Source organism: Macrobrachium nipponense, chromosome 23 (assembly GCF_015104395.2).
Source record: "Macrobrachium nipponense isolate FS-2020 chromosome 23, ASM1510439v2, whole genome shotgun sequence".
NCBI lineage: Eukaryota > Metazoa > Arthropoda > Malacostraca > Decapoda > Palaemonidae > Macrobrachium > Macrobrachium nipponense.
The window spans coordinates 62,611,762-62,623,725 of NC_061090.1; positions in this window are offsets into that span (position 1 = coordinate 62,611,762).

Below are 11,964 nucleotides of genomic sequence, written 5' to 3' on the forward strand. Positions count from 1 at the left end.
CTGTTTCATTTGCTTCTTCCTCTTCTTCTTCTTCTTCTTCTTCTTCTTCTTCTTCTTCTTCTTCTTTTTCTTTTCCTCTTCATCATATTCTTCTTCTTCTTCTTCTTCTTCTTCTTCTTCTTCTTCTTGTGTTTCCTTTTCTTCTTCTAATTCCTCGGTTTCTTCTTCTTCTTCTTCTGTTTCGTGTTCTTCTTCTTCTTCTTCTTCTTCTTCTGCCACGTGTTGTTATCGCTGTCCCATACGTAGCTCCAAAGGGCGCCTGTCTATTCTCGACGCCGTCCAGTCACCTCCCCCCACCTCCCCACCCCCACCATACCAATAACCTACCGCGTCGTCTATGCATCAGAAAGCCCTTTTGACGTATTGTTCGTAGAAGCAACAACAATAGCAACAGCAGCAACAATAGCAACAGCAACAGCCGTCGTTATTGGAGAGGACGCTTTGTTCGTCCGTCGCTTATTTGTGTTTCGTATCGCGTTACTGTCGGAGTCGAACAAAGGAGGGAGGAAATATGTTTACGTGTGAACCAAAAAATAATAATAATAAAAATAATAATAATAAAAAAAAAGATCGGTGTTGCCACGGGTGATAATTGCGTCATCGCTCAGTCAGTGTGATTTCTGAGAATTCAAAGTCTATTTTTATTTTTTTCAAAAGACCTGTGTTTCGCAGCCAAAAGAAGAATGGACTTTTTTTTCAAAATGTTAGGATTATCTGTTTTGATTTGTCTCCTGACTTTTGTGGTATTTATTTATTTATTTATTTATTTATTTTTAGGTATTGAATTCAAAAAGGCTTTTCAGAGACCTTTACTGTTTTATCCACTTGAGCGTGATACTGTTAAAAGGAGAACTGACTATTTTCAAATTGGAAGAATTATCCATTTTATTTTAAATCCTGGTTTTTATTGCATTTCCTTTTGAAAAAAAAGGAATTTAATTTCTAAAATAGCAATTCAACATTCTTTGTCCTGTGTTAGACGCGTGAAACCGAAGAATCTTTTCTTCAAAGACTTCAGTGTGGTAAGGTCAAAATAACTCTTAACTATATTTTTGAATTGGAAAAATCATCCGATTTTAGTTTTGTGTAAAAGAAAACTATTGTGCCGGCTTTGTCTGTCTGTCCATCCATCTAAAACACTACTGAGGCTAGAGGGCTGCAAATTGGTATGTTGATCATCCACCCTCCAATCACCAAACATACCAAATTGCAGCCCTCTAGTTTCAGTAATCCTTATTTTATTTAAAGTTAAAGTTAACTATAATCGTGCCTCTGCGAGCGATGTAAAATAGGCCACCACCTGGCCACGGACAAGTTTCATTTGTCGTTGCTCAAACAGCATTATACCGAGGCCACCGAAGGATTAGACGCTGTTTTTCAAGTTTTCGAGTTTTCAAATCAAAGCATCTCTGCTTCGTCTATTGTCACTCGAAAAGGTAGTTAGAGACTTTGCATTTCATTGATTTCATCATTGGCCAGTTAAAAAAAAATGGAAATGAAAAATTAAATTAAATAAATGAAAAATGTTAAATTTAAAACTGTAATTATTATAAGTATATAGTAGATTATAATTTATTACTTATTTATATATATAATATATATTTATATATATTAATTTTGTATATGATAGATATATAATTTATTGCAAGGAGAAGATGAGCGAGAGAGAGAGGAGCCAATTATTTTTCTTTTTAACATTTGAGACACTTAAATCTTTAATTTTCCCGGGGAAAATTGAGGGGGGGGGGGGGGGGGGAGGGGGGGGGGGGCTGGGATGGGGTTGTTAGGTAGAAGCTAAAAAAAAAACTTCCAAAAAACTATAATTGTTTAACATTCTTGACTGCGTTCGATTTTCAAATATAATTTTCAGGAAAACTCTCTCTCTCTCTCTCTCTCTCTCTCTCTCTCTCTCTCTCTCTCTCTCTCTCTCTCTCTCTCTTCTCTCAGCTGAATTTAGAACGCGCGCAAAAAGAAATAAGAGAAAACCTGTAATTTGCATAACTACTGCATACCTGTTCATTTACTTATCAAAATCTGTAAGTTTACTTAAATGCATATCTCTGAAATTAACTGAATTATTTAATTGATATTAAGGATAGGTTTTTCGGCTATTATAAATGCCTGGCGTAATTCATAGTTTCGTACACAAACAAATAAAACTTCGAGTGCAACGAGCAAAAACCATCATAAGCGGGAAACGGAAATAGGGATAAAGTGATGAAGATTGATAACAGAGGAAACAGACAATTTCACCGCCTCTCGCTATCCTAGGATCAATCCCTTTTCCTGAATAATTGCGTGAGAAGGTGGCTTGACAGGTTGCCCTCCTAAGTGAACGAAGGTTTCTCTGCTAATCAGTTAAGAGTTCCGTCATGATCCCATTCCAGTCGCTGGAATTGGTATGAGTTGCAAATGTTAGTCCTGAATAAAACAAGTGATGCTGTATAATCATTTTGTTAATCGTTTCATCACTGGCAAAGAGTAGAAAGGGGTTTTCCAACTTCAAAAGGTCTAAATTAAGGGGGGCTAGTGCCGTCATTGCACCTCACGTGGTGCACTGTAGGTATTTTGCTTAATAAGGTTCTTTGCAGCATCCCTTAGCTGCAACCCCTTTGATTCCTTTTACTGTACCTCCACACTATTCTCTTTCTTCCATCTTACTTTCCACCCTCTCCTAACAATTGTTCCAACATTATTCTCAACAATGAATGACTTCATAGGTTCCAGTGCTTGGTCTTTGGTCTAAATTTTGTATTCCATTTCCAGTTCAGTGCCATCAAGTAACCAGTTTTTGATAGCGTCTCCTTTACATAACTCTCAAGATCATTCAATTAGTTATTATTAAATATTATTATTATTATTATTCACAGTCCTCAAATTCGACTGTGGGGTTCCAGGTTGCATCCTGCCTCCTTAGAAGTCCATCACTTTTCTTACTATGTGCTCTGTTTCCAGGAGCACACATCCAGCCTCAAGTTTTCTAGATTCCTTTTCAGGGATTTTGGGATCGTGCCTAATGTTCATATGATTATGGGTACAATTTCCACTGGCATATCCCATATCCTTCTTATTTTTATTTTAAGGTCTTGCTATTATTATTATTATTATTATTATTATTATTATTATTATTATTATTATTATTATTATTATTATTATTGATTATTATTATTATTATTATTCAGAAATGAAACCTATCCATTTGGAACAAGCCCATCCAAGGGGCCATTGCCTTCAATTTTAGTTTCCAAAGAATATGGTTTTCATTTGAAAGAATTAAAAGACGATAAGAGTAAATGCAAAAAGAGAAAATCAGTGATTTGAAAGCAAAATTGCATTTTGTTGCATTTTAATGTGGGTAGTCTATAGTGTACTCTGATGTACACCTTTTATTACTCTAAAGTAACTATGAATTTTGGAATGGTAATGAACTCTTCTGCTCTAGTACTTCGATAAACGTAAAATTTCACCTATAAGGTGAACTTAGTGAGAATAATAGTGCTTGAGCGGAATATTGTTTGATGATGGAGAGAGAGAGAGAGAGAGAGAGAGAGAGAGAGATTTTTATATGAACCAGTTTTGTGATCTCTCATAAAAGGATAGTTAATTCGTACTTCTTTTGTCTGAAGAGAGAGAGAGAGAGAGAGAGAGAGAGAGAGAGAGAGAGAGAGAGAGAGAGAGAGAGAGGATGACTGGTAGGTTAGCTGGACCAGAAATGAATGAGCTAGGAGCGGGTGGAAGCCTTATGGTATTGAGAGAGAGAGAGAGAGAGAGAAGAAAATGGGTAAAAGAAGAGGGATGGTATCAGCGAGGGTGGGTAAGAGACCCAGCTGCCCTAAAGGTAATGAGATAAGGAAAGTTTTGGGGAAAGGAACATTTTCTCTCTGGGGCTGGAGATACTTTGTCCCCACTTTTCTGTCGTGTGTCTTCATTGTACTTTCTATGCTTTCTTTATTTCAAGTTTCTTAGGAAGTTTCCAGTTATCGTGAGATTTTTTATGAAACTTGATAAAAATATACCGCTTTTACGACCTCCTCAGCCAAGTGGGAATGTTTACATAAACATACGTAAATGTGAATTTATGTTGACGTGAAATATGTGGAGAAATTGATTAGCAATTCTACTAATAACATCATAAGAGATCATTTTCAGGTTTGTAGTTTCTTTTCTACTTATATATATATATATATTATATATATATATATATAATATATATATATATATATATATATATATATATATATATATATAGATATATATATATATATTGCAACTGAAATCTACAATAACTTTTCTTATCTGGGTTCGTCTTAAATCAGTCCATATAATGATTTTCAAAATTGCAAAAAAAAAAAAGACAATTTTTTTAGTATAAATAAATTTTCAACTCCATTTCGTTAATCGCCATTAGAATCTTATGGTAATTAATTTATTGTATTTTCCACGTTCCGTTGAATTACGACAGTAGCGGAGGCTTCGTGAGATTAAAGGCCTACCAGTACTGTTAAGTAAATGGGTCTTTCTTGAGATTTTTTGGACGGTTGTTGACAGCAATTGCGTAACCCATGGACAGGACAAAGTGAAGAAACTGCAGCGGCTCAGTGGCGTAGTCGGTATGATGTTGTCGTGCCACCTCGGTGGCCGCGAGTTCGATTCTCGAGCATTCCATTGAGGTGTCAGAGATGTGTATTTCTGGTGACAGAAGTTCACTCTCGACGTGGTTCGGAAGTCACGTGAAGCCGTTGGTCCCGTTGCTGAATAACCACTGGTGCGATGGAACGTAAAAACACCATGCAAACAAACAAACAAACAAGACACTGAAACCCTTTAAATTAGATAATGGAATTCAGTTGGATTGTAAAATTTAGGCCAAGCGCTGGGACCTATGATGTCATTCAGCGCTGGAAGAGAAATTGAGTGAAGAAGGCGTTTAAAGGGAGTAACAATTGTTAGGGGAATGTGGAAAGTAAGATGGAAAAAAGAGAATATAAACGGAGGTACAGTTAGTGGAATGAAAGGGGTTGCAGCTGAGGGCCGAAGAGACGCTATCAAGAACGTCAATTTATGCCTACAGTGCACCACATGAGGTGTTCTGACGGTAATTAGGTATTGAAAATATATTTGTCCATAATATAAATAATTACTTGTTTCCAAATAATCAGAGTTCCTCACTGACGAGTGCATTTCGTACTCGTCTATCAATCTGATAACCCGGTTTAGCTTCCCGTGAGGAATCGGAGGAATTTATCTCTGGTGATTAGAAATTGATTTCTCGATATAATGTGGTTCGGATCCCACAATAAGCTGTAAGTCCCGTTGCTAGGAAACCAATTGGTTTCCTACCCACGTAAAAATATCTAAACCTTCGGGCCAGCCCTAGGAGAGCTGTTGATCACCTCAGTGGTCAAGTTAAACTAAAATATACATAACTTTTTTTCGTTAATAATCAGATGAATGAGAGGTTGCTAATAAGGAATTATTGTTTTCATATTTTATTTGTATGGTAATGATAGCATGAGTTTCGTGTATATATATATATATATATATATATATAATATATATATATATATATATATATATATATATATATATACATATGTGTGTGTGTGTGCTGTATGTATAGTATATATATATATAGTATATATATATATATATATATATTACAATAATATATATAGATCATATATATATATATATATATATATATATAGATATATATATATATATATATATATATATCTAGAATAGATGTATATATATGATATATGATATATATATATATATATATATATCTATATATATATATATATAGAATATATATATAGATGAATAGTATATATATATATATCTATATAATAGATAGAGATATATACATATATATGATATATATATATATATATATATATGATAGATATATATATATGCTATATATACATATATATATATGATATATATACTAGATATATATATATATATATATATATATATAGATATATATCTAGGGATAGTATCTATATTATATATCAGGATATATAGATAAATATATATATATATATATACATAGATATATATATATATACTATATAGATATATATAGATATATATCTATAATTATATATGATAATAGAATATAATATAATCAATATATATATATATAGATATATATATATATATAGTATAGAGATATATATATATATATATATTATATATATCTTATAATATTATATATATAGACATATAATTTTTTACTATAATAATTTATCATATATATATATATCTATAGATTTATATAAGGATATATTAAATATAATTATATATATCGATATAATATATATAATTATATTCTAGAATATATATATTATATATTCATATATATATATAATATATATAATATATATTTCTTTTGTAACCTTAATAATTTATTAAGATTCATGGAAATGATAAGAAATAAACATTTGCCCATTTTCCCAGCTTAATCACATACCCTTTGAGCAATGTTGCAGTTTTTATTTATTTTTTGCAATATCAGTTTAATTTGGGTCTTGCCTTTTAATGATGGAAAAATATCCCTGCAAATTAATATCTGAAAATAAAGATTTTTTTATTCCATACGAGTGAAAATGGCATAGTAATTAACAACACCCATAAAAAGATGGAAAAGGCATTGCCATCATTGACTTTTGTATATTGGGATTATTGAGTCATATATATATATATATATATATATATATATATATATATATATATATATATATATATATATATATATATATGTGTGTGTGTAACGAGATATTAATCTCGTATTTATTTGGTATGCGTGAAACCAAAGCAGTAGGCAAACTGATACACTCAATCTCTCTCTCTCTCTCTCTCTCTCCCAACTCGTAACCTCTCTCTCTCTCTCTCTCTCTCTCTCTCTCTCTCTCTCTCTCTCTCTCTCTCTCTCTCTCGACAACCTCTCTCTCTCTCTCTCCATTCTGACAGGTAATCAAAAGAGAGTCAAAGTTATATAAAAATATAATATTTATTCAACAATGGAATGATAATAATCCAAGTCTCACAGACTAACCAACTCAGCTAAACTCTCAGTATTTAAAATGTCTAAATCAGTAATTAGTCACACCAAGTATCTCTCCTCCATACGGGACCCTCTGTCCCCACTTGCCAGAACACTTAGTTCCCTTGCCAGAATCGTCTGTTACAAAGACACGAGAAACACACTCGTTAGCACACATAAGTTTAAAGACAAAGTTAACAGCTTAAATGAAATATGACATTTTACAAGCAATCAACAAGCCACCCCTTTGGCTAAAGTAATTCAACACTTACCCATTTCCAAGCCAGAATATCACTCACAGTTTAAAAAAACACTTTGGCACTCGCCATTGTGGCTCTGCCTTTCTCCCACGGATCTCTCTGCAAGTCTTCCCATAGACTTGGCTAAGAATGCTATTATCAAAGGAAGAGGCACACACATACATACGAATGCACACTTCACCAACACCCCATGTTACTGGCTACAACCAGTTTCTAAAGGAATTTGAACAAGAGCCCATGAACTGACGAACATTGACTCGCTTAACTATGCCTTTTCATATCACGCCATCCCAGAAATGAATTATCAGCTTTCCCGGGTCATTGCTTCGGCTCTGTTCTGCGCATTCCAAAAAGGTCACAGCACATCACATTGGCATATTAAATATATTATTAATTATAACCCTTATCAACTCACAGAAGCTCGGCCACCAAAAATTGCTAGCACCTGCCTAGCAAATGGTCAAACAAAACAGCTTATATATATAAAAACATTGGCGCGCTAAAAAAAAAATAATAATAATAACTGCACGTCTCTGGCATTATAAAGTAAAGTCTTATCACGCTTCATCTCAAATGACACTCGGGTACGTATACATTTTTTCTGCATTTCGGATTCTTGAATATCCCTCTTTGTCTGCAACTTTCAGCACAGACTGTAGAAGACTTCTAACGGCTTTGTAGACCCAAATGCGCTGTAGAACTCTGTAGAAACTCTCGTAATCACCCTGGATAAACGACTGCAACACCTCTGCATGGCTGGTGGACGTCTTGCTAGCGTCGGGAAACAACGATTTTGGTGTGTATAAGTATGTCAGTCAAGTCATCGGTCAATCACAAAAGAATTAACCCCAGACATACTACTTCTATCAGATAATGACCTCAAAAAAGTCAGAAATACTAACTGAATGTCTCCCAATTAACTCCATTTAATATGACCACTAAATCATAAGTCATCATCACAACTCGCAAAGAAAAAAAAATATCAAGTTCTTTAACTCAATTCTCCAAACTCATACATCAGCACACACAATCCAAAACTCACAGTAACTCCACGAACTTCTGCACTCACATTTCAAACTTGAATGTTATCATAAGTAAAAAAAAAAAAAAAAAAAAAAAAAAAAGGCAATGAGCCCCCCCCAAAAAAAAATCACGTAACAAGCCCAGACCCAAAAATGTTCTCTCATGCTCTGATATTACAGCAACTCACAAAATCAGTAAAAAATCTCCAATGTTTAATAGCAAAAACCCTTTACTGCTCATATAATTAATTACAATGAGACTTAATGTCAAACTCCCATTTATGTAAATCACAACCCCGATAAATTACATCTCCCGTCCAAAAAAAAAATGCTATTTAAAGCTGAACCCCAATTACATCTCTCATAAGGAAAGGAAGAAAAAAAAAGATAATCACAAGTAAACTTCCCCAATCACAAAACACATAATATATGCATAATATTCATAACCCCCGCATTTTTCCAAGGAATGCAATATGTATAGTTACAGAATTTTTTTGACATCGCAACTTTCATCGACTGAACACGGCCAGAAAGCAACTCTCACACATGCGCTTTCATGAAATGCTATTGTCAACATTTCCAGATATTGCAAAACTCTGAGCAATCACCGCTAGAGGAAAGGAATCAGCACACCGGACTCATCACAGCGCTTGTCAGCAGAAAATCCGCCTGCGGACGTGTGCTCAAACAGCAGCACAAAAAAATGTCTAGTCAGACTCGCAAGTTCGAAACTCATGATTCTCAAAAAAAGGTTCTGCACTGACCCGAAGTAAGCACATTTCACTAAATTAACTCCAGGATGTGACTAAGCTGTTCAAAGACTGTCTCGAAAACGTATCTCTCACATGATACTGCCCAATTATAAAAAAAAATTATCGCCTATTCGGGATAAAAAAAACTACGATAAACTCGTAATGCAGCAATTATATGCCTCCAAAAATAACACACTGGTGAACATAAAAAATGCACAACATCTCCATAGGACTTGTATGCAGTAATTATATGCCTCCAAAAATAATATCTCCATAGGACCACAATGCAGTAATGCCACGAACCACAAAACTCTTCTTTTGGCTCGAAAAAAAAAACTCCCAGAGAAATTAAACTCAAAAATCATAACCACAAAAAAGGTCACCCGCCAAAGATCAGTTCCACCTCCATATTTCACCATATTAATATAAAACCACTCCGGTGATAAAATATTTCCTCCATTTAATTAGTAACCACACCACCATATTCCCTCTTATTTCTCCAATAACCACGTGTTAATAAAAAACCACCACTCCAGGAATAACAAATATTCACCTCTATTTCGGCAAATAAAAAATATTTACCTCTATTTCACCAATAACTCCATGTGGAATGAAACAAGGCTCCAATAAATATTAAATCTCCAAACAGGAATATCAAAAATGAAATCCCATCTCCAAAAAAAATATGCACTCAAAGCCTCCAGCTGACCCACTCACAAATATTGCCATATATCTCCTCAAAAAATGTGTCTCCATTTGCAACAAAGATGGCTGCAAAATAATTGAACTAAACATAGCTCTCACCACCATAGGCAAATATCAAATGGCCAAAATATATCTTCAATATATTATATCTCAAATTATAACTCCAAAATAATATACCTCCAATTCTCCAGAGAATAACTCAATGTTATAGTAAAAAACTATAAACTCTCTGTTTCGCATAACTGCTGAAAAAGGGCAAAAACTCGGCAAATAAAATTGTCTAGGAAATTCTAGAAAAAATCACCAATGTGCCACAACTCATTATAACAGAACTCCAAATTCACAGTGTCTAAGCCAAGACTTCTCCATATGCACTACGACATAGGCCACTAGAAAACATAACCAAGTTTCCTATCTCTGGCAAAGTTGTCACAAATACAACAAATGTATTGTGCAAAAAACTCACAATTTCTGGAACATAAATATTCAGAGAAAAAAAAAATGTAGTGCCATTACGTATGCATTCGAGAAAATGCAAAAGTTCTCCCATATATCTCTCTGCAGCATCAAACAGCTGAAAACACAAACATGTCACATTCCCGAACAATGACTCTAAGTCACGAACTGAGATATTAGAAAAAATATTCACACAAACTGGAGAGAAAAAATAAATTCAAATTCACCCTTGATAAAAAAAACTTGTGTCAGCGATGGCTAACATCCAAAAAAGGGAAAGAGAAAAATCAACAGCACCTTAAATTATCCCCCTTAACTCACGTATCTCAAGCAATTATCTGCTGAACTCATAAAAAGAAAAAAAAATATGTTGTTAGTTCCTCCCAAATTCAAAAAAGATTTCACCACCCTTGATAGCATTACAGCACCCACTTATTAGTAAATAAAAAAAACAGTATCAGAAATATCACTATCAGCAGTATCACCAAAAATTGCTATCATCAAAATCACTAGTATTAGTATAAAAAAAAAACCTCACCAATGTTAATGCTTGTCCATTCTCCAAAAATTCGACACATAATTCACCAAGATTCAGCCAGATTCATCACTCATGAATTACTGAAATATTCTCCAAAGTTATAAAAACTCAACAAATAATTAACCACAAAACTTCTCCCATAATTCATTGTAATAATTCTCCATAATATAATGATCTATAATAATTATAAAACAATCTCCCATGAAATATCTCAAACTCCTCGTAAAATATGTCTCAAGTAATGATAATTCTACTTAAGTAACCCTCTCGTAAAATATCTCAAGTAATAATAACAATTATTAATAATAATAATAATTCTCCATAGTAATAATTCTCTTGCAAAGATCTGAAGAAAGGGTGCAATTCCCCCAGTATACACTAGTATTGCCAAACCCACAGTATACACCACCATTGCCACACCCAAAATCAAGACCACTCACCGGTATCATCAGATACAACACAGACACAACACCACTTATTGGCATTTTAAAGTAATCCCTCCAACACAATAAAAAAAAATTATAATCTGTCCCCAGTATATTTGTGCATTCCAAAGAATAAGGAAAACTTACGCACTTCCACTGCATTTCATTTCCTTTTCTCTTCATTCAAGAGAAAGAAAATCTCTTTTCATTTCCTTTTCTCTTCATCCAAGAGAAAGAAAATCTCTTTTCTAAAAAAAACCCCTACGGGCATCTCACTTCATCAACTAGTCAATCAGCTGATGTCTTGGCATTGGAATTCATTTTCAAGGGCAAATTCGTCTCCCAATACCCCGACAAAGAAAAAGAAAAAAGAAGAAGGAGTTCACCCCACTGAGAAAAAAAAGAGAATTTCACCCTCCATTGAGCGACAGAACACCCCCCGGTCAAGCGATATCCCCGAGGTATACACCAGTAGTAGTACCCTCCCTTGCAATACCCCCGAGGCAGGCCATCAGTTGCCTTCCCCTTGCAATACCGTTTGCAGAAAGTGCTGAGCCTGTAAAAATGGGTGGCCGCTCTCTGTCTCCAAGCAAAAAAAAATGCAATCCAAGCACAGTTCCGCATGCATGAAAAATATTCATACACACATATACACCAAACAAAGACGAATGTGTCCATTCTAAACATGCGCCAATAAAGAACACACGTCACTTTCTTTCTGCTACTATGCACCAACAAAGAAAAATACACAT